The following is a 24283-nucleotide window of genomic DNA, read 5'->3' as shown; positions in this document are numbered from 1 at the left end:
TTTCCTTTAACTTATGTTAAAGTTTGGACTTATATGGTATGCAGGTATATTTTAACTCAAGGTATTATTATAAACAATTTGTACCTTTAATTCTATTTTTTTGGTCTTTTTTTATTTTTCCATATTTTTATTGGTACCTTATAGTTGTACATAATAGTGGCATTTGTTGTTATATATACACACATACACACGATATAACAAAATAATTTGGCCACTATCATTCCCAGTCCCTTTCCCTGCACTCCTCCCACACCTTAGTCCCTTTCCTCTGTTTTACTGATCTCCTTTGATTTCATGAGACCCACCCTCACTTTTCTTTTCCTTTTTACTCTCTAGCTTCCAGATATGTGAGAAAACATACGACCCTGGACTTTGTAAGTTTGGCTTATTTCATTTAACATAATGTTCTCAAGTTCAATTTGTTTTTCCACAAATGACATAATTTTATTTTCTTTGTAGCTGAATAAAACTACATTGTGTATATTTGGCACATTTTCCTTATCCATTCATCTGTTGATGTACACCTCACTAGTTCCATGGCTGTTGTGAATCACGCTGCTGTAAACATAGATGTGCATGCATCGCTATAGTATGGGAAAAAAACCGACACTATTTTCTTTTCCCCTAATTCTTAGCTTTTATTCATAATTGAATTTACTATTGATACTTCCTTTTCCTAGATACCAGGTCCAGAAGCAATTAAATTAAAAATAAAAATGTACTATAAATTATCCAATGAAAATATTGTCCCAAAGTTCTAATTCTGGCTATTGCTGGACATAGAATGTGAAGAAGAACATGTTTTTAATTTCAAAGATCAAATAGGTCACAGCCACATACACTAAAGCTACATGCAGTGTATAAAACATTTAAAAATTTCAGTTGTTTTAAGCATTCTGTTTCTGCTTTAGAGAGAAGGCAAGGGCCTTCATATTTTTTGCTAGATTTCTTAATTTCATGACAATATATCAATAAAGTTTTTTTATTGTAAACAAATGGGATACATGTTGTATCTCCATTTGTACATGGAGTCAAGGCATACCATTTGTGTAATCATAAATTTACATAGGGTAATGTTGTTTGATTCATTCTGTTATTTTTTTTCCTTCCCCCCATCCCTCCCAGCCCTCTTTTCCCTCTATACAGTCCTTCCTTCCTCCATTCTTGCCGCCCTCCTTAACCCTAACCCTAAACCTAACCCTAACCCTAACGCTAACCTCTCCTACCCCCCATTATATGTCCTCATCCGCTTATTAGCGAGATCATTCGTCCTTTAGTTTTTTGAGATTGGCTTATCTCACTTAGCATGATATTCTCCAATTTCATCCATTTGCCTGCAAATGCCATAATTTTATCATTCTTTATGGCTGAGTAATATTCCATTGTATATATATATATGCCACAGTTTCTTTATCCATTCATCAATTGAAGGTCATCTAGGTTGGTTCCACAATCTGGCTATGGTGAATTAAGCAGCAATGAACATTGATGTGGCTGTATCTCTGTAGTATGCTGATTTTAAGTCTTTGGGGAATAGGCCAAGGAGTGGGATAGCTGGGTCAAATGGTGGTTCCATTCTAAGCTCTCTGAGGAATCTCCATACTGCTTTCCAGAGTGGCTGCACTAATTTGCAACCCCACCAGCAATGTACGAGTGTATCTTTTTCCCCACATCCTTGCCAACACCTATTGTTACTTGTGTTCTTGATAATCAAAACTCAACTCAAAATGGATCAAGGACCTTGGAATCAGACCAGAGACCCTGCACCTTATAGAAGAAAAAGTAGGTCCAAATCTTCAGCTTGTTGGCTTAGGATCAGACTTCCTTAACAGGACTCCCATAGCCCAAGAAATAAAAGCAAGAATCAACAACTGGGATAGATTCAAACTAAAAAGCTTTCTCTCAGCAAAGGAAACTATCAGTAATGTGAAGAGAGAGCCTACAGAGTGGGAGAAAATCTTTGCCACACATACTTCAGATAGAGCACTAATTTCCAGGATATATAAAGAACTGAAAAAACTCTACACCAAGAATACAAATAATCCAATCAACAAATGGGCTAAGGAAATGAACAGACACTTCACAGAAGAAGATGTACAAGCAATCAACAGATATATGAAAGAATGTTCAACATCTCTAGTAATAAGAGAAATGCAAATCAAAACTACTCCAAGATTCCATCTCACCTCAATAAAGTTTTAGAAATATATAAGTGAAGCCACATTAACAGGACTAGTGAATAAAAAACACTTTTCTGTTTTTCAGGAAACAAAACAGTCAAACTTCCAGGCTTTATCAACACTTCATCTGTTAACTTACTTGAAGGTTGAAATAGAATTGTCCCTGCTGTGTTTTTGCTCACCAGTGGTCCCTGGAGACCGGGTCATGGTGAGCAGCACTGGAAAGCCATGGAAGACACCACCCCAATTCAGCCATCTGATGCCCAGCATCTTCCAGCCCACATGACTTCCTAGTCAGGTGAAAGTTTTGGGTTAATTCTTTTTCTTTTCTGTATTTTGCAATGTTTTGACATCTTAAAACCCTTGCTAGCTGGGAGGAGACTGTTTCTGGGCTGGTTAATCACTAGAGACAGTAAAGGACCTGACCTTGAACACATACCTTTCATGTTCAAACCACCCAATTCCAGGTCCACACACTCAGCCACCACTTACTCGGCTCTCCCAGCATATCAATATTCTCCCTGCCCTAAGTCTACCAGGACTACGTACCCAGCAAGCAGAGACTGCCAGTGACCACCTGGATAGCACAGAGCTAACCGAAATTACTTAGACTGCTGGTCTAGATCTATCTCTTGCTCCTGCTTCTCTGTCTGGACCAAGCCTGGTGAGCCTCCTGTGGCCCTGCATGGTGTGGTGTGTGTCCCCTTCTCTTGGGAAATGTAAATAATTCTTCCTTAAGTGACCTTAAAGAAGTCATCACCCATCACCTTCACAATTTTTTTTTAATTCGAGACAGGTATCAGAAGGGATGCATATGAAAACATATTCTTCTGGGCTCTTTCTTCAACATTCTGTCAGAAGATGAGCCACACATTGAGATTAATTGAAAAGGACAAACACATACACAAATGTTTTTTTTATTTTTCCAGGGGTGAGGGGGTTTACCATCATACGTACAAACTGACAATCTTCTTCATGGGAAATAAATGGAAGCCTAATAGTTTTGCTTTTCTTTGATCTTCCAAAAACATTTATCCAACAATTTTATTTCAAGGGCCTTTCCCTGAAACTTGTCTGAATTGCCAGATAAAATGGTTTTCAAAATGAAAATGTACAGTTTCTCAGTGAAATGATCATACTAGCCAGCTCTTGAGGGTGATGCTCTGATAAGTGGCTTCTGAGAGCTTCCTGATTAGAATGCAGCAGGGGCCTGGCTGCCCTCCTTTAACTAAGGACATAGGGTTTAAAAGAGGCTGGGCTTTTAAATTACTCGCACATTCTTTAAGCTTTTGTGTAAGACATAGCAGGCCCTCTGCTGGTGGCAATAATCTTTGTACTGTAGTTCGGAATATATCCTTTACTAAGCAAAGATGCTGTCTATGGCAATGGTTCTTAACCTTCAGTGAGCAACAGAATCTTCCAGGGAGGGTTGGAGAAACACAGATATTCAGTCCATGTTCTGCAAGATGATTGATTTCAATCGGTTGGAAGTTCAAACACGGAATTTTTTTTCATAAATGGATGATTATAATGTTTAACCAGAGCTAAGAAGAGTCATGGGTATGCTGTGGACCTCTAGTCCTGACACCCTTCAATGAATACCACAAGATTTGGAACTCTCCCCTATTTAGCTAGTGAATTTCACAAAAGGCTATATGTCTATTAGTAAAAATTTAAAAATAAAAGAAAGGAAGGAAAGGAAAGAAAATTTGATTTGATTTAGAGAACAGGGTATAGGTATCGTTCACCTGTTATGAGATCCTGGGTTAGTCACTGCAATCATCCATCTGCATGAGACTCCCTCAATAGGATCTAGTGTTTGAGGCCTCCAAATGATCAGGTTTTGAACGAAATAAAATTGGAAATAAAAAGAAAAATATTGGTGGGATTTTGTTAATTAAGGTACAGTCAAGCATTGCTATTGTTGAAGTAAGGTTTAGAATTTTGTAAAAATTGTCTCAAATTAGAGAAAACAGCATGAAAAAATATATCAATGTTTATGGACAAAAGAAACAGGTATGTGACTGTATCTTCATTTAATCATAATTATTTAAATCATTGTACTTGCTCTTTAACACCATATATCGCAACTTAAGAAGCTGTTTTAAGCAAACTGTGGCCTAATAATCACATAGAAAAATATCCTTCTCATTCTACTTATTGTTTTGAATTAAAAATATTTGAAGAGCTTTGGAATTCTTAAAATTTTTCTTGATAGGGAAGAGAATGACTCTTTGAATGGTTAATTTGTTTTTTCTCTACCTTTTTAAACAGATTATTTGAATTCTCTAACTCACTAACACTTCATTATCTTCCATAAATTTAGAATATCTTCTCCTTGCATAGCATCTGCAAATTTGATTACTTTCTATTTGTTTTTTTAAATAAAGTACTGGGGATTGAACAAAGGGGTGCTTTACCCGTGAGCTACATCTCTAGTCCTTTGTACTTGTTTTTATTATTATTTTGAGACAGGGTCTTGCGAAATTGACAAGGCTGACCTTGAACTTGCAATCCTCCTTCCTCAGTCTCCTGAGTCATTGGGATTACAGGAGTGTGCCACTGCTCCCAGCTTAGCTACTTTCTCTTTAGATCATTAATAAGGATGTAATCTAAAATTTAAAAAATGAGATGGTGGGGTCCAGCTGTTCATCATTATGCTTTTGGTTATGTCTGTAAGAGGTTAGTTTTTTTTTTTTTTTTTCTTTTTTTTTGGTCAAGGGGCACTTGACCACTGAGTCACATCCCCAGCCCTATTTTCTATTTTATTTAGAGACAGGGTCTCACTGAGTTATTTAATGCCTCGCTATTGCTCAGGCTGGCTTTGAACTCTCCATCCTCCTGCCTCAGTCTCCCAAGCCACTGGGATGATGTGTGCGTGCCACCACACCTGGCAAGAGGTTAGTTCTTATAGACCACATCTTTCCCATGAACTCTTGTTACCAGACTCTCAGATTTTTAATGGAATCTGTTTTTTAAAAAAGAGCTAGGTAAGAGGTATATGTATAGAAATCTAAGAAGCATGAGCATTTTATAGTCTGATTTCATTGATGGCTGTAACTATCTACAATTTAAAGATTAATTTCTAAATAAAACATCATTCATAAAACATCAAACAATAAATAGGGAAGAACAAAGAAAACTACTTAGTTCAAAGCAATAGTAAATGTTTATGGAGCATTTACCTCATACTGAGAAGTGGGTTAAAAATGAGAAAATTTATCTCATTTAATAAAAGTTACAACAGGCAATTGTTAACATATCTATTGAAATATTTAATTTTGGTTCTTTCTGCTTTGACCTGATATATACAACTTTATTGAGTGGAGGTCAAAGTTTTCTTTTTAAATTCTTAATTATCCATGAGTTGTTATAATTTAGGGTCACTGTTCTTCACTCAAGTGTCTTGAATTAATCTGCATATTTTTTTAAACTAAAAGTTATTGTGTACCCTTAATGTACACAGTATGATGTTATGGATGCATGTAGACAGTAAAAGAGATTACTATAGTGAAGCAAATTAACACATCCATCATCGCACAGTTACTCTTTTGGTTTATTTGTTTTTAAGACAAAAGCTAAAATCTACTCATTTAGCATGAATCCCAAATAAAATGTAATTTTATTTCTTATAACTCTCATGTGATATATTAGATCTCTAGGCCTTGATAAAGAAGAGATCTGTCTGCTACTTTGTGTCCTCTGATCTACCTCTTCTTTGTTCTGTTAATAATCTGATATAGCCAACACCTGGCAGAGCAGGTTCCTGCAAGGAGGAGTGAGCTGCCTGGGAAGATAAAAAATCTAAAATAATCGCTCAGAAATAAAGACAAAGCCAGAGGTTAGATTTGGAAAAGGGGGGTGGGGTGGGGGGAGTCTGATGGGTCTTCCAGCCCTGATAGGAACTACAAAACTGAAAAGGGCCCTAATTCTTTATTTAAGGGGAAGTATATGGAAGGCAGAGATAAGGTTTCAGAGTAGGAGGGGTCTTGTGTGGCAGGATCTTGCAGTAAATAGATTGTTTTGTGCTTGACAGTTTCCAACCATCTCCAGGTGTAGGCAGTATTTGATCTAAGGCAAGGCTGTGAGCTAAGGCAGGCGTGGGCTTTCTCAAATGGGGGAATTTCATCCAGAGTTCCCAAAAAGTAGCTTCCCTGCCTTATTTTGGCTCAAACAAACCCATAATCCATATACGGCTTCTAACAATAATCTTACATCAATTTAAGCTCTCCCCTGGGTAAACCATAATATGCTCAGTTCCATCTCTTTTTTTGCTGCGACAGCTTTGTCTTTTACTCAGTGTGTGCCTTATCACTGCCTCAAATATATGCTGTAATAACATAGGATAGATTGAACTAGAAATGTATACATAAGTCAATTTAGGACTCTTATTGAAGACTTACTCATTCCTTTAGAAATTTACTGTATTACTACTATTTACATTGATAGATATTGCTGAGCTTTTATTTGAAAGTATATTAATCTCTAACTTTAATCTTCCATACAGTGGACTACACCTAATACTAACTTAAAAAAAATGAGTCATTAGCAAAATCGGTTAGTAAATATTACTTCTAAATTGCTGGTTTAGGTTACAAGAAAATAATAGGAAATGTGAAGGAAAAGATTATTCTAGTGTATGCTGAACACAGAGGTGAGAAAAACTTAAACATTCATGTTTAGAACAGTAACATATTTATAAATGAATAACGAATCAAACAAAAATTGAACAGACTGCATTTTTTAAGTCTTGGTGGCACACACCTGGAACCCTAGCTATTTGGGGCTTCTTGGGAGGCTGACTGAGCAAGAGGATTGTAAGTCTGAGGCCAGTTTGAGCAACTTAGCAAGATCCTGTCTCAAAACAAAATATAAAGGACTGAGGATGTAGTGGAAGAACCTGTAGCATGTACAAGGACCTGGTAATGAGAGTTTGGTGGGGTTAGGGGGACTGACTCTTCATTGTCTGCCCAGTCAATTCCACAGAAAGGAGGATGAACAAGTCTAGAATAGAGGTTATTGAAGAAAGAGAATAGTTGAGAGAAACATGGATTTTTGTGAACAGTTTTTTTCTTTGCAATCTTTTGACTTATGCCTGGCATTTTTCTGGTTTAACCTTACTATCAAGATGACATTTGTAGCCCATACTGTATTATAATTAGGAAAACAATGTTGTCTGAAGCAAAAATGATCACTTGCTCTTTGTTAGTCAACTCTATAGTTTTCCTAAATGTTTGAAGCCACCTGATTGTATTGAGTGGAGAGAGTAAGATTAACAGATAAAAGTTTATCAAACAAATACAACTGCTAACTAGGTAAATACAGCATCTATAACTAGGTTTGCATAAGATATATCCCATGCTTGTATAATTTTATCAAGATGGATTCTACTGTCATGTATAATTTAAAAGAACCAATAAAATTTTTTTTAAAAATGTGAAACATTTTATTTTATTTTATTTTATTTTATTTTTTTATTGTAAACAAATGGGATACATGTTGTTTCTCTGTTTGTACATGGCATAAAGGCATACCATTTGTGTAATCATAAATTTACATAGAGTAATGTTGCCTGATTCATTGTTATTTTTTTCCCTTCCCCCCACCCCTCCCACCCCTCTTTACCCTCTATACAGTACTTCCTTCCTCCATACTTGCCCCCCTCCCTAACCCTAACTCTAACCCTAACACTAACCCTTCCCTCCCCCCCCTTATGTGTCATCCTCCACTTATCAGCGATATCATTCGTCCTTTGGCTTTTTGAGATTGGCTTATCTCACTTAGCATGATATTCTCCAATTTCATCCATTTGCCTGCAAATGTCATAATTTTATCATTCTTTATGGCTGAGTAATATTCCATTGTATATATATACCACAGTTTCTTTATCCACTCATCAATTGAAGGGCATCTAGGTTGGTTCCACAGTCTGGCTATTGTGAATTGAGCAGATTTTATAATGCTATAATCAGAATACACAAGAGCAAAGAAATAACACCATGGCTTTAAAGAAGGCAAGTACCTTCTTTACTTTGTCATTACCTGGGAGTTTGTCAGATAGTCAGATGTGCTGAATTCAAATATGCATCTTAACAGGATCCCCAGGTGATTGTTATCCATGCTAAAGTCTGAGAATGAATGAATTAACAATTAACAATTCTCTTTTAAGTTCTCTGTGGCACATGCAACCTTAGAGAGAAACTAACAGGTTATCTGAGCCGCCCAGTTTTGTAGTATTATATTGCAGCCCTAGCAGACTAACCCAGTCAGAGAATTCTACAGTCAAGATACTTCCTTTGTGTAGTGTGTAGTGTGAAGACTTGTCCCAGAGTTGTGAAGAACTTGGTTGTAAGTAAAGTAGTTGCTCCTTTGTAAGTCAGTCATCTTTTCTTTCTGATTGCTTTGAATTGTTTTTCTTGTTATGCAATAATTTCACCATATTCTAGGTGTGAATATTTTAAAATCTTATGTAGGACTTCTGTATGGATTATCTTTCAATAATTTTTTTGCAAAATTACTTGTTTGGCATTCTATCTTCAAAGAAATCTTTTCCTCAATTATGTCTAGTCCCATCTGGGACTCTACTTACACATATATTAGATTGACTTTCTTATTCTCTCTGCATTGCCTCCACCTTTTAGTCATATTTTGATTTGAATAAATGTTGAACTATAATTTTGATAATTACCCAAATTTTATGACCTATTCCACTAATGATAAATTCATATAATTTTTATTTTACCAGCTATATGTTTACTCCTAGCATTCCTTTTCTCTTGCTTTTACATGTATTCTTTTTCTTATGTCTCAAATCCTTCTATTCCTTTCAATTATTTTCAACATTGTTTTTGAAGTCTTCTTTTCAATTTCTTTGTGTAATAAGTTCTTGAGATGTTAAACCTGCTGACTGTTGTTGTGGTGACTACTTCCTCAAGTGTTTTGTAGTTTTTGTTTTTTTATTTATTTATTTTTTTGATAACTCTTTTTTTTTATTGTAAACAAATGGGATACATGTTGTTTCTCTGCTTGTACATGGCGTAAAAGCATACCATTTGTGTAATCATAAATTTACATAGAGTAATGTTGCCTGATTCATTCTGTTATTTTTTCCCTTCCCCCCACCCCTCCCACCCCTCTTTACCCTCTATACAGTACTTCCTTCCTCCATACTTGCCCCCCTCCCTAACCCTAACTCTAACCCTAACACTAACCCTTCCCTCCCTCCCATTATGTGTCATCCTCCACTTATTAGCGATATCATTCATCCTTTGGCTTTTTGAGATTGGCTTATCTCACATAGCATGATATTCTCCAATTTCATCCATTTGCCTGCAAATGCCATAATTTTATCATTCTTTATGGCTGAGTAATATTCCATTGTATATATATACCACAGCTTCTTTATCCACTCATCAATTGAAGGGCATCTAGGTTGGTTCCACAGTCTGGCCATTGTGAATTGAGCAGCTATGAACATTGATGTGGCTGTATCTCTGTAGTATGCTGATTTTAAGTCCTTTGGGTATAGGCCAAGGAGTGGGATAGCTGGGTCAAATGGAGGGTCCATTCCAAGTTTTCTAAGGAATCTCCACACTGCTTTCCAGAGTGGCTGCACTAATTTGCAGCCCCACCAGCAACGTATGAGTGTACCTTTCTCCCCACATCCTCGCCAACACCTGTTGGTTGTATTTTTGATAATCGTCATTCTAATTGGGGTGAGATGGAATCTTAGGGTGGTTTTGATTTGCATTTCTCTTATTACTAGAGATGTTGAACATTTTTTCATATGTTTATTGATTGCTTGTACATCTTCTTCTGTGAAGTGTCTGTTCATTTCCTTAGCCCATTTGTCGATTGGATTATTTGTATTGTTGGTGTAGAGTTTTTTGAGTTCTTTATAGATTCTGGAGATTAGTGCTCTATCTGAAGTATGATTGGCAAAGATATTCTCCCATTCTGTAGGCTCTTTCTTCACATTAGTGATAGTTTCCTTTGCTGAGAGAAAGCTTTTTAGTTTGAATCTATCCCAGTTATTGATTCTTGCTTTTATTTCTTGTGCTATGGGAGTCCTGTTGAGGAAGTCTGGTCCTAGGCCGACATGTTGAAGATCGGGACCTACTTTTTCTTCTATAATCTGCAGAGTCTCTGGTCTGATTCCAAGGTCCTTAATCCAATTTGAGTTGAGTTTTGTGCAGGGTGAGAGATATGGGTTTAGTTTCATTCTGTTGCATATGGATTTCCAATTCTCCCAGCACCATTTGTTGAAGAGGCTATCATTTCTCCATTGCATATTTTTGGCGCCTTTGTCTAGTATTAGAAAGTTGTATTTATTTGGGTTTGTGTCCGTGTCCTCTATTCTGTACCATTGATCTACCTGTGTATTTTGGTACCAGTACCATGCCGTCTTTGTTACTATTGCTTTGTAATAAAGTTGAAGTTCGGGTATCGCGATACCCCCTGCTTCATTTTTCCTGCGAAGGATTGCTTTAGATATTCTGGGTTTCTTATTCTTCCAGATGAATTTCATGATTGCTTGCTCTATTTCTGTAAGGTACGTCATTGGGATTTTAATTGGGATTGCATTGAATCTGTATAGCACTTTTGGTAGTATGGCCATTTTGACAATATTAATTCGGCCTATCCAAGTACATGGGAGATCTTTCCATCTTCTAAGATTTTCTTTAATAACTTTCTTTAGTGTTCTGTAGTTCTCATTGTAGAGGTCTTTCACCTCTTTTGTGAGATTGATTCCCAAGTATTTTATTTTTTTTGATGCTATGGTGAATGGGGTAGTTTTCATAATTTCTCTTTCTGAGGATTCATCACTTATGTATAAAAATGCATTGGATTTATGAGCATTGATCTTGTAACCTGCCACTTTACTGAATTCACTTATGAGTTCTAACAGTTTTCTGGTGGAATTTCCTGGTTCCTCTAAGTATATAATCATATCATCCGCAAATAGGGATAGTTTGAGTTCTTCTTTTCCTATTCGTATTCCTTTAATTTCCTTGGTCTGTCTAATTGCTCTGGCTAGAGTCTCAAGAACGATATTGAATAGGAGTGGTGAAAGAGGGCATCCCTGTCTTGTTCCAGTTTTTAGGGGGAATGCTTTCAGTTTTTCACCGTTTAGAATGATATTAGCCATGGGCTTAGCATAGATGGCCTTTACAATGTTAAGGAATGTTCTCACTATCCCTATTTTTTCTAGTGTTTTGAGCATGAAGGGGTGTTGTATTTTATCAAATGCTTTTTCTGCATCTATTGAAATAATCATGTGATTCTTGACTTTAAGTCTATTGATATGGTGAATTACATTTATTGATTTCTGGATGTTGAACCAACCTTGCAACCCTGGGATAAAACCCACTTGATCGTGGTGCACTATCTTTTTAATATATTTTTGTATGCGATTTGCTAAAATTTTTATTGAGAATTTTTGCGTCAATGTTCATTAATGATATCAGTCTGAAATTTTCTTTCCTCGATTTGTCTCTGTCTGGCTTGGGTATCAGGGTAATATTGGTTTCATAGAATGAGTTTGGGAGGGTACCCTCCTCTTCTATTTCATGGAATACTTTGAGAAGTATTGGAATGAGCTCTTCTTTAAAGGTTTTGTAGAACTCTGCTGAGAACCCATCTGGTCCTGGACTTTTCTTTGTTGGTAGGCTTTTGATGATCTCTTCTACTTCATTACTTGAAATTGTTCTATTTAAATTGTGTATGTCCTCCTGGTTCAATTTAGGCAATTCATATGTCTCTAGAAACCTGTTGATGTCTTCGAAATTTTCTATTTGGTTAGAATATAGATTTTCAAAATAGCTTCTAATTATGTTTTGTATTTCAATCGTGTCTGTTGTGATATTTCCTTGTTCATTCCGAATTTTGGTGATTTGGGTTTTCTCTCGTCTTCTCTTTGTTAGAGTGGCTAAGGGTTTATCAATTTTGTTTATTTTTCAAAGAACCAACTATTTATTTTGTCAATTTTTTGTATTGTTTCTTTTGTTTCAATTTCGTTGATTTCAGCTCTGAGTTTAACTATTTCCTGTCTTCTACTACTTTTGGTGCTGGTCTGTTCTTCTTTTTCTAGGGCTTTGAGCTGTAGTGTTAGGTCGTTTATTTGTTCATTTTTACTTCTTTTATTGAATGCGCTCCATGAAATAAATTTTCCTCTAAGTACTGCTTTTATAGTGTCCCAAAGATTTTGATATGATGTTTCTTTGTTCTCATTTACCTCTAAGAATTTTTTAATTTCCTTCCTAATATCTTCTGTTATCCGTTCATCATGTAATAGCATATTGTTTAATCTTCAGGTGTTGGAGTAGCTTCTGTTTTTTACTCTTTCATTTATTTCTAACTTCAATCCATTATGATCTGATAGAATACAAGGTAGTGTCTCTATCTTCTTGTATTTGCTTACATTAGCTTTGTGGCATAATATATGGTCTATTTTAGAGAAGGATCCATGTGCTGCTGAGAAGAAAGTGTATTCGCTCTTGGTTGGATTGTATATTCTATAAATGTCCGTTAAGTCTAAATTATTGATTGTGTTATTGAGATCTATGGTTTCTTTGTTCAATTTTTGTTTGGAAGATCTGTCCAGTGGTGAGAGAGGCGTGTTAAAATCACCTAGTATTATTGTGTTATGGTCTATTTGGTTTCTGGAATTGAGAAGGATTTGTTTGACATACATGGATGAGCCACTGTTTGGGGCATAGATGTTTATGATTGTTATGTCTTGCTGATTTATGGTTCCCTTAAGCAGTATGTAATGTCCTTCTTTATGCCTTCTGACTAGTTTTGACTTGAAGTCCACATTGTCTGAAATGAGGATGGATACCCCAGCTTTTTTGCTGAGTCCATGTGCATGGTATGTTTTCCCCCATCCTTTCACCTTTAGTCTATGGGTATCTCTTTCTACGAGGTGAGTCTCTTGCAGACAACATATTGTTGGATCTTTCTTTTTGATCCAATCTGCCAGTCTATGTCTTTTGATTGATGAGTTCAGGCCATTAATATTCAGGGTTATTATTGAGATATGATTAGTATTCCCAGTCATTTGGTTCATTTTATTTATTTATTTATTTATTTATTTGGAGACGACTTGGTTCTTCCATTATTTGACAATTCCTTTAGGATAGTTCCTCCCATTGCTGATTTGTTTCTTTGTTTTTCATCTCTTCCTCATGGAATATTTTGCTGAGAATGTTCTGTAATGCTGGCTTTCTTTTTGTAAATTCTTTCAGCTTTTGTTTATCATGGAAGGATTTTATTTCATCATCAAATTTGAAGGTAAGTTTTGCTGGGTATAAAATTCTTGGTTGGCACCCATTTTCTTTCAGGGCTTGAAAAATGTTGTTCCAGGCCCTTCTAGCTTTTAGGGTCTGGATTGAAAAATCTGCTGATATCCGTATTGGTTTCCCCCTGAATGTAATTTGATTCCTCTCTCTTACGGCCTTTAAAATTCTGTCTTTATTTTGTATGTTGGGCATTTTCATTATAATGTGCCTTGGTGTGGGTCTGTTGTAATTTTGTATATTTGGAGTCCTATAAGCCTCTTGTACTTGATCTTCCATTTCTTCTTCAGATTTGGGAAATTTTCTGATAGTATTTCATTGAACAGATTGTTCATTCCTTTGGTCTGTTTCTCTAAGCCTTCCTCAATTCCAATAATTCTTAAATTTGGCCTCTTCATGATATCCCATAGTTCTTGTAGATTCTGTTCATGATTTCTTACCATCTTCTCTGTTTGTTCAACTTTGTTTTCAAGGTTAAATATTTTATCTTCAATGTCTGGGGTTCTGTCTTCCAGGTGTTCTATTCTATTGGTTATGCATTCTATGGAGTTCTTAATTTGGTTTATTGTTTCCTTCATTTCAAAGATTTCTGTTTGGTTTTTTTTCAATATCTCTATCTCTTTATTGAAATGATCTTTTGCTTCCTGTATTTGCTCTTTTAACTGTCGATTGGTGCGATCATTCAGTGCCTGCATTTGCTCTTGCATCTCGTCATTTGCTTCCCTGAGCATTTTAATTATGTACATTCTGAACTCCCTTTCTGTCATTTCTTCTGCCATGCTGTCGTTGGGTTTCATTGATGTAACATCTAGATTTGTTTGCAGCATTTTCTTTCCTTGTTTTCTCATATTGTTCAGGTATCAGTTGACCGCTGTGATATTGCGGATTTCCTCTATTGTCTTATAATCTCCCTGAAGATTTCTATTATATCCCCTCTTAGTCTTCAGTAGCCTGAAGTCTTAGAGGAAGTTGATAATGCAGTGCTCCACAAGGGAGCTGACTCCCTAGGGGTGGTGGCCTTCAGGTGGGGTATATTACCTGCTAGTGGGCAGAGGTACCTTCACTTGCTGATGAATGGTCATCCAAAAGGGAAGTAGGATGTGGGCTGATGCAAGACCAGTTTGGGCCTGTGTCTCTGATTTTACAGTCCTTTTGGGAGAACCTCACCCGACAGGGAGGAGTCACCCAGTGGGGAGGTCTCGCTGGTCGGTTTTCCTCCCAGAGGTTCCGTTCAATTCACAACTACCGCCTGGGCTGGGCAGCCTTCTTCTGCAATGTTCCCAGCGACCCGGACCTACCTCCTGGGCCTGGAAGCCTCACCCTTCGCAAACGAATCTCCTTAGGCTGCCTCTCCTCAGAGAAGCTGCCTGCAGTCCTGGAGCCTTCGCTCCGCCCCTCAGTTTGTCTGTGGGGCTCTTCCACCAAGAAGCCGTCTAGGACCCTGCTCTGCACTATGCGGCCCCTCCTCTGAGCAGCCACCTGGAGCCCCTTACAATCGCTCCGAGTCCCAGTGACCTGCCACACGCCTTTTCCTCCGGCAGCCACCTGTTGTTCCGTGCGGTCGCTCTAAGTCCAAGTGACCCACCACGCACCACTTTCTCCACCAGGCAGTCACCCAGAGGTCTGGTGCGTCACGAGTCCCAAGAACTCACTGTGCACCTTCTTGTCCCGACTGCCTCCCGTAGCCCTGGTGCAGTCACTTCGAGCCCAAGCACCCCGCCACGCTCCTCCTCCTTCTCCAGACAACCCCCCTGTGTTCAGGAGCGGATGCTCTGGGACCAAACCACTCACCACGCTGTTCCACTGGATAGCCGCCCAGAGCCCTGGCGCAGCTGCTCCAATTCCAAGTGACGTGCCGAGCCCGTATTTCTCCTTCTCCTCTGGGCAGCCCCCTGTGTTCAGGGGTGGTCGCTTTCATTCCAAACAGCTCACCAAGCACCTTCTCCTTTGGGCAGCCTCCCAGAGCCCGGGTGGGTTGCGCCGAGTCCAAGCGCTGTGGTGAACAGCCACCTCTCCAATGCTCACAGTTGTCTGTGATCACTGCTCTGGCGGGGGGAGGGGCGTCTCGCCGGCAGCTCTACTTCAGAAAGTTCCCTGCTTTCGGGGCTACAGCCCCTTCCGGGACGCCTGCCCAGTGGGAAACACTCACCCGGCTGCTTTGAGTTGGTCCCAAGTCTTTCAATATCTCCTCTTCTTGTGTCCTGAGTCCACGCTGCTCCTCCGGATAGCCGCCCGGAGCCTGGCACAGCTGCTCCAAGTCCAAGCGACGTGCCGAGCCCGTATTTCTCCTTCTCCTCTGGGCAGCCCCCTGTGTTCAGGGGTGGTCGCTTTCAGTCCAAACAGTTCACCAAGCACCTACTCCTTTGGGCAGCCTCCCAGAGCCCGGATGGGTTGCGCCGAGTCCAAACGCTATGGTGAACAGCCACTTCTCCAATGCTCACAGTTGTCTGTGATCACTGCTCCGGCGGGGGGAGGGGCACCTCGCCAGCAGCTCTACTTCGCAAAGATCCCTGCTTTCGGGGCTACCGCCCCGTCCGGGACTCCTGCCCCGTCTGGGACGCCTGCCCAGTGGGAGGCACTCACCCGGCTGCTTTGAGTTGGTCCCAAGTCTCTCTATATCTCCTCTTCTTGAGTCCTGAGTCCTGGAGCAACACGAAACGCAGCCACCCTCTAGTCCGCCATCTTGAATCCCCCCGTTTTGTAGTTTTTAAATCACAGATATCTGCTGGACTCTCATGCAGTCTAGACTGAAAGCACCCAGAAACCACTTCAGAATGGGACCTCACACAAGAGATTTTGTTAGCAGATGAACAAAGTGTCTGCCCTTAAGTGTGAAAGAAAATGGAAGAGCAAGAGAGTGAGATGGAGTGGAAGTGAGAGTGAAAGAAAAGAGAGCAAATATCAGGGAAATTACCCTTAAATAGTCAAAGTCCATGGGCTTATTGGACCAATGACTGACAAGAAAATTAACAATCTGGATTTAAAAATGGTGTGTGGGCAGGGGACAGTATCAGGGGAGGAATAGCTACAGCCCTTTTCCTTATATTTCCCCATTTTTGTTTATATAAGAAGATCCCTTTTGAGCATCTGGGTGAAGATCCATCTTCAATGACTGCTTCCTGCTGGACATGGGCATAGAACTGATTTGGGGAAGGAGATGTCATTGCAGTAGGCAGGGGTTGAGGACTAGATAGTTCCCCTAGGGAGTGCACTTATAGCCAGGCTTCAATTTATCCTTTATAAGGTCCTGATAGTCCTGTAATACAAACTGAACAGATCTACTAGGAAAAAAATCTAATAGTTAGAAAAACAGGGTGAATGGCAAGAAAGGCAAGAATGTAGCTGCAGTCCAGCCCTCATGGCTGGGTATAGTTGTCTGGTCCCTCCATATTCTCAACCTTGGCCTCTGGAATGGGAAGAAGGATAGAGGGCTTGATGGCCTTCAGCCTGAGGTGGAGCGGTCCCATTGGGGTGGCCAAGTATTGGTTGGAAGAGACCTGAGGGCTAAAAACTGGAGAGGAGTTTGTGGATTGAGAGTAGAGCTTAACCAGAGAAATGTGTAGCCATCCTGGTAAACCTCGCCCTTTGACAGCCATTGGCATAGCCAGAATCAGTGTATGGGATCCCTGCCATTTGACAGATAGAGGGACTATAGCCTCCTGAGGAGGACAGATAAAAACTTTGTCTCCTATTTGAAGAGGTTGGGTCAGGAGGCCAAACAAGGGTGTAGGCAGGGAGAAATTGAAGTATTCCCATTGATTGCCCAAATGTGGTTTAGGAGAGAAATAAACATGAAAAGGAAGAAGGGAAGGAAGGGGCATTATCCCAGGGGGAACAATGGGACCACTGTACATCAGCTCAAAAGGGGAAATATTAGTAGGATTCTTTGGGAGCAAGCAAAGATGCAGAAGAGCAAGAGGCAGGAATTTAACCTCATTAAGGTGAAGTTCTAAAGAAATTTTGGTTAAAACATTTAAAGAATTTAGTTTATTCATTCTATTTTACCCAATGACCTTGGGTGAAAGAGAATATGGAAATGCCAAGGGACTCCAAGAGACTTGACAAGTTATTGGGAAACTTGGAAAATGAATTCAGGCCCATTATGTGACTGAAAGGAGGTAGGAACTCCAAAGCAAGGGATGATTTCATGAAGGATGAAGGTAGAGACAGTTGGTGCCCTTTTGTTGGAGGTGAGGATGGCTTCAACCCATCTCAAATAGGTGTCTACCATGACCAAAAAGGTATTTAAATTTTCTTACTGTGGGCATATGTGTGAAATCAAGTTGCCAGTCTACCCTGGCCTGGCACCAAGGGCCTGGGGAGTTGGAAAATTGGAGGGTCTGACGACTGTAAAATTGGTTCATAGACAAACTTCACATGTGGAGGAGAGTTCTTTCAGAAATGAAATGTTACAGGAGGATAGTTGCAAATGAGTTTTAGCAAATTTTGAGTGTGAAGAAAGGTTGGGGTGAATTAGACAACGTAGGAAAGAAAGTATCTCCCTGTTGGGGTGCAGTGGAGGTAACCGATGATGGAGCGTCATGATGGGGGCTGTGTGGGTGAAAGGGCCGCTCTTCTAGCCTCCTCATCTGCCTTGTTGTTGCCTGAAGAGATGAATGATTGGTCTGTCTGATGAGATTGGCAATGTACAGGCCTATGGTTACTGAGAGGCGAAGAGCCTCAAGAAGGTTTAGGATATAGCTAAAGTTGGTGATGGAGTTCCCTTTTGTGGTAAGAAGGCCCCTCTCTTTCCAAATAGCAGCATGGAAAAGGATAATGTAAAAAAATATTTAGAGTCAGTATAGATTGTGAAGGATTCTCCCTTTGTGAGGGTAAATGCACAAGTGAAGGCAAGTAATTCTGCCTGCTGGTTGGTGGTGTTGTTAGGTAGTGGTCCTGACTCTACAACTTTTTCCAGGGATACAATGGCATATCCAGCCCATCAGAACCCCTCATGGAGAAAAGAGTTTCCATCAGTGAACCATATAAAAGTAGGGTTGTGTAAGGCCCTCCTGAACATTGGAGGGTCAGGGAAGTAAACCTTCCAGAATCTCAAGACAGCTATGGGTTGCTGAAGCATGTATATTGGAAGACAGAGATAAGAGGGTGTTTGGACTTAAAGGAGGGTATGTCTTAAAGGAAATGGAAGAATCCTCAATAAGAGCAGTTTGCACAGCTAACACTTGATAGGGTGGTAGAGTTTGCAGACTCATATAAGTAAGAAACTCAGACAGATGATGAGGTGAGAGCACTTCAGTGGGAGCCCCAAAGGAAAGTTTTTTTTGATTCTGGGTTAAGATAAATGCTGTGGCCAATACCCTAAGACATGGTACCCAGCCTCTTACAGTGGGGTCTAGACTTTTTGATAGGTATGTCACTGGGGCAAAGGTAGGACCAAACATGTGTCCTAAGACCCCCAAAGTGAACCCACTTTTCCCAGAGACAAACAGGTAGAATAATCTGGTGATGTCAGGAAGGTGTAGGGCTGGGGCTTGACGAAGGGCTTTCCTTAGGATCTGGAAAGGGGCTTCCACTGAATTGAGAAGAGGTTTGGTGGGAATGCCCTTTGAAGCCTCATACAAGGGGGCTGCCAGGATGGAAAAATTTGAGATCCAGGATCATAAATATCCTGCTAGCCCTAAAAAGAAAAGGATTTCTTCCTTGGTAGATGGAGTGGGCATGTTCTGCAACAATGTTTTTCTCTCTATAGTGTGGCCTTGAATTCAGTTGAGAGGCTGACTCCTAAGTAACCTGAGGTTGGGAAAGCTGTACCTTTGCTGGAGAGGTCCTATACCTTCTGTCAGCCAGAAAATTTAGAAGCTTAGCAGTGTCTCCTTGAGAGTCTTGTCCTGTATTACTTCCTGAAGTTTATCATAGTTGATAGGTTTAATGGCAGCCTTATAGACCTGCAAGGACACAAGTTTAGAACTTGTCTTGCTGCAGACGCCAGAGTCCCACGTTATAATCCCATTGGTGCTCCCTATCTGGTACTGCTTCAGCCTCAATTGAATGGGTCGGGGTTGGTTGGTGAACCTCATCTGCATAATTGTGCACCTGTTCCCAGACTCTCCTGAGCTCCCAGGGGTCAAGGTGTTGGACATGATCATGTAAATATCATACCAAGTAAGATTGTAAGACTGAGTAAGATACTGAAATTCCTCGATAAAGTTTGCAGAGTTGGAAGTAAAGGAGCCTAACCACTTCTCTATCTGCAAAAGATCAGAATGCAAAAAAGGAACATGGACTCTGATCACTCCTTCCACACCAGCCACTTCTGTAGAGGGGCTAGAACATGTGTGCAAGGGCTAGGCAGCCTGGGGGTGGGGGGACAGAAGCAGAAACAGAGCAGGGCAAAAAAGATGGAAGAGCGGGGGCAGAAAAGTCTCTGCGGTAGGAGACCAGTATGGGGATGTTTGGTTAGCTGGGTGGAAGTTGGAGAAGGAGGAGGGATTAGGAGGGAAGAAGAAGCCAAAAGGAAGTGTTTGGGTTTGCAGGAAGAGCAAAAATAAAGTTTAGTGACCAAGAAAGTGAAAGCTTGAAGATAAAGAATTTCTTTCCACTTGCCAGCTCATTCACAGAAGTTGTAGAAGTCCCTCAAAATGTTAGTATCCAAAGTGACATTAACTGGCCACCTAGATTGATTATCCAAAGGATACTGTGGCCAAATATCATTACACAAGCAAATAAGTTTTAATGGCTCTAGGTCAGAGATCAGGTGAAAGGATTTAAGATTTTCTAGTAAATGTCCCAAGGGTGAATCTGTTGGAATGGAAGACCTAGATCCCATGGTGGAAACTGAGAAACAGCCAAGTCACTGTCCAAGGCGTCCTGAGGTTCACAGACTAATTGGCTGGAGACAAAAAGGCAGCACAATAATGGGAGTCATCACCCCCATCAGCATGTGCTGGGCAAAAGCTAAGAAAGTTGAGGACCTGACATCAGGATTTTTGAAAGGAAAAGTGAAGAGGAGCCTCAACCCTGAGAGAGAATCTTCACCATAAAGATCAGGGACCCACCTGTGAGATAAGGTCAACTAAGGGGGCCAACCATAACTGTAAAAGTTGTGGATGGGGGAACCCCCACACCTCAACTGCCTCAAGGGCACCCGACAATCAATGGTCAATGGTCACATCTCAGGTCAGCAGAGGAGTGTTTAAGTTGACCCAGGGGAAAACTCAACAATCTGAAGACTGGTGGTGGATGGAACTGAGCGTCTGGGCAAGTAGAAAGTGAGACCAGCGTTGGGGGATCTGGGGAATCAGGTGGGATTCCACTCCCTTAAGTGGTGGTAGAAGAGCCCATCCAAGTTACAGCACCAATGAAATCACCCAGAAACCACCCCAGACTTGAGAACTCACACAAGAAATTTTATTAGCAAATGAACAAAGTGTCTGCCCTTAAAGGTAAAAGAAAAGAGAGTGAGAGAGTGAGAAAGAGAAAAGAGAGCAAATAGCAGGGGAATTACCCTTAAATAGTCAAAGCCCATGGGCTAATTGGACCAACAACTGACAAGAAAGTTAACAATCTGGATTACAAAATTGTGTGTGGGGAGGGGCAAAATCAGGGGAGAAATAGCTGTAGCCTTATGTCTTACATAGTCTGTAGGAGCAGTTTTCCATTTTCTTCTGCCAGGTTCTACAAGGGTGTCACCAATAAAAGAATATTTTAAGGTTGATTTCTCAGCTTGGAGTTTCTCACTTTTATGCAGAGGGCACAAGTACCTGTTTCTGGAATTTGCAGAGATAAAATCTTTTTTATTCTATCTTGGAGAGAAAACACTTTTCTTGGGTCTTCTTATGGTTTGGGTCTGGAATGTTCCCTCAAAAGTTCACATTAAGCAATGCATCAATATTCAGAGGTGAAAAATTGAATTATGGAAATTGTAACCTCATCAGTGTATTAATCCACTTGATGGATTAATCATTTGAATGGACTTCTTGGGGGTAACTGTAGGCAAGTTGAGCATAACTAGAGGAAGTAGGTCACAAGGGGCATGGCTTTGAGGAATGAATCTGTCCCTGGTTCCTGCATGCATGCTCTCTCTTTCTATCTCTCTACCCGTCTCTCTCCTCCCTACCTCCCACCTGGCTGTTATGAGCAATTTTCCTCCACCATGCCCTTCCACCATGATGTTCTGCCTCACCTCAGGTCCAGAGCAATAGAGTCAACCAAACATGGACTGATCTTCTGAAACAGCCCCAAATAAACTTTACTCCTCTAGGTTGTTTAGTCAAGGTATTTGGTCACAGCAACAGAAAGTTGAGTAACATATTTAGTGATCAAATTTTTTTGAACTATTGAAATGCAACCCTCAGTAAGAGTACAAAAGGCCACATGTATGCATGTGAAGATTGATGCCCGTGCATTTGCTAATCAACTGATCTTCAAAGGATCTCTGAAGCATTAGCTTTAATGCTAACTGTTCATGATCCTGCTTCATATTGTGAATATTTTGCTTTATTTCTTTAGGTATCACTCCCAGTGAGTTTATGGGGAAAGGAGGCAAGGAGTTCCATGAATCAAGAGTCAAGTTTGTGCACTCCCATTTGTGGACACTCTACTGATAATATTAAAAGAAAAAAGATTGAGGTTTTGATTCACTCTCCCTGGGGATTTGGAGAGAGATCGGATAAGTAAAAACCTGAGGTGACTGGCCTTCAATTCTGGGGCTTTGACTGCCCTGGTATTACTCTCTGAACATCAATAGACTGAACTATAATTTATTCCTAGAAAGGGGGACACAGGTATTGCCCAACTGAACTAAAGATTACCTGAAACTTTCCTCGGAACTTTTCTCTCACTGTAGCCTCTAGCAGTCCTTACCCCAGGATGAGCCACCCAATCTCCATCCCCACACAAGTTCAGACCCACCTCAGTTTTCCTAATTTTTTTTTTTTTTTTACAATTCCTCAAATCCTCCTCTTCTTCCTTTTCCCCTCTATTGTATTTTTAAGTTTGATTTTGGAAGAAAAAGCCAAAAGTCCTTATTTGTTCAAAATCTTGATAGAAATCAGTAAACTACTTTATTAGTCTTCATTTCTTGAATCTCAATGTTTCCCTTGACTTTTACTATCTCAGATGTACATTTAAGTCCTATTATATTTTATGGAACATTTTAAGTGTTTAAAGATATAAGGGTTTGTGGATTGGCATACTATTGGAAATTATGGGAATCAAAAATCACTTCGACATTTTCAAATCTTTCACACACATCCTTATGTATTTAACTGGCTGCTCCTTTTTTATTTATTGTCAATTTTTGCTACCTGGGACTATGGCCAGAGGTTTAACTCTGGGAGTTCCATCTGGAGTAGGAGATCAAACAATGTAAAGGAAAAATAAATTGATTCATGGCTTGATCAGACTGGGAAGACAGTTAATCTACCTTCCCCAAACTCACAGAAGTTTAAGGATTAAATAGGGAAGAACAAAAGCAGGGTAGTCATAGGTGTGTGTGTATGTGTGTGTGTGTGTGTGTGTGTGTGTGTGTGTGTGTGTGTGTGTGTGTGTGTGCTTGTGGTGTGAGATATGTGTATACACCAGGCTGCATGGGGCTGCAAATCTAGTTTTTATGAATCCTGTTGGCATCTTCCTGGTTTCCAGGCCAGTATTTTGGGTGCAGTTTCTGTTCAGCTTCCATTCACAGGTTTTCAACATGACATGATTACCAACTGGAAGCCGAGATGGAACAATACCCTAAAGAACAGATCAGCAGGACAATAGCTGGGTCTTCCTCACATATTTCAACTTCAAAAGAATAGATGTTACCATTTTCAATGAGATAGTATTTAAAGTCAATTTTCTTTGGGTAATATCATAAGTTTTACAATAAGTTTAGTGATAATTGAAATAAAGAGGAATATGGCAAGAAAAAGAACCTTTGTCTTAACATGATGAGGATATAAACAGGCTTTTCTTTTTCTTTCTTTTTTTTATTTGGTGAGGCAGTGGTATAATTATGGTTAAGAATTTAAATTGGAAATACAAGTTGGGTCATGTGCAGGCTCAGTCAGTTATTAAATACATAAACTTGAGGTTGGGCTCTTAATCTCTCTAAGCTTCAGTTTTGAACATCTTTAAAAGTGGCTAATATAGTACCTACCACATACATCAATGTCAGAATTAAATTTTATAATAGGTACTTAGCAAAAAGCTAATCATAAATAAGTACCTAATGAAAATATATCATTATACTTACTGTGTTTATTATATCTTCTGACTTAGAAATATTGAAAAAGATGAATCAAGGAGATAGGCAACTCTTATTTTGGTTCTCTTTATAAAGTTCATCTACTTCCATGCTCTGAATTTATATTTATATTTGAAAAATGACAAACATGGTAGACTAGCAGATGCTCAAATATTGTTTGAATGTAAACTCTCTGTTTACTCCTTTAATCTAACTGCTCTTTCCTATTATTTGCAGTTTCTGCAATATGTACTAATTTGCATGAACCAAAAAGACTACGGACCCATTTAAATACATTGCATTTGTGTAGTCTGATAATGTTTGAAATTAAGACATTTATCTTCTAGGTCTAGTTGATAGCCTGTCTAATTTCACAGGTTTAATGTTATGATAACAAGAAATTACATGAAAATGTATTGAAACTATGAATGAATGTATAATATTAGCTATTATCTTCATGATATCTATATTGTCATAAAATTGCTAAAATTTTGTCTGCTTAATTTTGTTACATGAAAGATTTAAGATATAAGTTCATACATTACAGAATGGAGACAAGATTGAAGAACTTCTTTAATGATTGAATTTTCATTGAGTTTTAAATTTCTTTTTGCAGG

At 39.4% G+C, this 24283-nt stretch overlaps 1 long non-coding RNA gene across 1 annotated transcript in view; it reads right to left on the bottom strand.

Annotated features, from left to right (window-relative positions):
- The window catches only part of LOC306648047, a 34512-nt gene extending 25461 nt beyond the window's left edge, over positions 1–9051 (bottom strand). Inside the window, exons 1-3 of the long non-coding RNA XR_013760257.1 lie at positions 8223–9051; positions 3929–4006; positions 2320–2470 (exon numbers count right to left, since the gene is read on the bottom strand). This is a non-coding gene — a long non-coding RNA (uncharacterized lncRNA). The remainder of the gene's footprint in view (positions 1–2319; positions 2471–3928; positions 4007–8222) is intronic.
- Positions 9052–24283: the final 15232 nt, after the last annotated feature.

This window comes from Sciurus vulgaris (genome assembly GCF_902686455.1).
Source record: "Sciurus vulgaris genome assembly, chromosome: 1".
NCBI classification, from domain to species: domain Eukaryota; kingdom Metazoa; phylum Chordata; class Mammalia; order Rodentia; family Sciuridae; genus Sciurus; species Sciurus vulgaris.
This window is presented reverse-complemented; position numbering and strand designations above follow the sequence as displayed.